Genomic DNA, 889 nt, shown 5'->3' with positions numbered 1-889 from the left:
AAGCCCCGCCCACCCCTCGGACCGGCCCCGCCCCTCGACCCCCTGCCCCGGCTCCGGCCCTCGGCCCCCTCCCGCCCTCGTCCCCGCCCCCGCCCTTCCCCGCCCCTCTGCCCCGGCCCCGCCCCCGGCCCCGCCCCTCCGGCCCGCCCCCTGCCCTGGCTCCGGCCATCGGCCCCGCCCCCGGCCCCGCCCCTCGGCCGGGCGGCGGCGCGGAGGCGACCGTTGGGCGCGCGGGCGGAGCGGATCGCTGCCGGCGGGCGAGTGGCCGGTAGGTTCGGCGGGCGCAGGCCGCCCCGCCTCCGCTTTGTTTCTTCTCGGGGCGCGCGCTCGCCCCCGCGGCCCGGCCCGCCAGCGGGGTCGAGAGTGTGGGGCGGCCGCCCGGGGTCCCGCCCCTCGGCCCCGAGCCCCGAGCCGCCGGCCCTCTCCTTTTGTTCGCGGCGCAGCCCCGGAGCCCGCGGGCCGGGCGCGGGCCGATGTGGGGCGGGCGCGCTCGCAGGCGGCAGGAGGGGCCTGCTGTGCCCCCGCGTTTGCTCGGCCCTCGGCCGGAGCCCGGGCCCGGGCCGCGTCGGGACGGGTCCTGAGCTTCCGGTGGTCAGTCCCTGCCTGGTGGCCGCATTGTGTGGCAGGCGCTGTCCCCAGAGACCTCGACTCGGGACGGCAACCGCAGCCACGTCCGTGCAGCCGCCGCGCCGGGGTCCCGTTCTGGGCTCCGTGCTGCAGTTCAGGGCGCTGGGGTGTCGACGGAGCGGCTCCAGAGTTGTGGGGTGCGGACGGAGCGGCCCCGACTTGTGGGGTGTAGACGTAGTGGCCGCGGAGTTCTGGGGTGCGGATGGAGCGGCCCCGAGTTGTGGGTGCAGATGCCGTGGCTCTAGAGTTGTGGGGTGCGGAC

At 79.3% G+C, this 889-nt stretch overlaps 1 protein-coding gene across 3 annotated transcripts in view; it reads left to right on the top strand.

Moving 5' to 3' along the window:
• Nucleotides 1–203: 203 nt before the first annotated feature.
• Nucleotides 204–889, top strand: part of RGS12 (regulator of G protein signaling 12) — a 132,100-nt gene continuing 131,414 nt past the window's right edge. For 2 of the 3 annotated variants that reach the window (XM_046656474.1, XM_046656475.1), the window contains exon 1: nucleotides 204–268. The gene's annotated coding sequence lies outside the window, so the exon portion shown is untranslated. The remainder of the gene's footprint in view (nucleotides 269–889) is intronic. The other variant, XM_046656477.1, reaches the window with a different exon arrangement.

This window comes from Equus quagga, chromosome 3 (genome assembly GCF_021613505.1).
Source record: "Equus quagga isolate Etosha38 chromosome 3, UCLA_HA_Equagga_1.0, whole genome shotgun sequence".
Lineage (NCBI taxonomy): Eukaryota > Metazoa > Chordata > Mammalia > Perissodactyla > Equidae > Equus > Equus quagga.
Note: the sequence above shows the minus strand (reverse complement) of the source record. Positions and strands in the feature narration are given on the sequence as shown.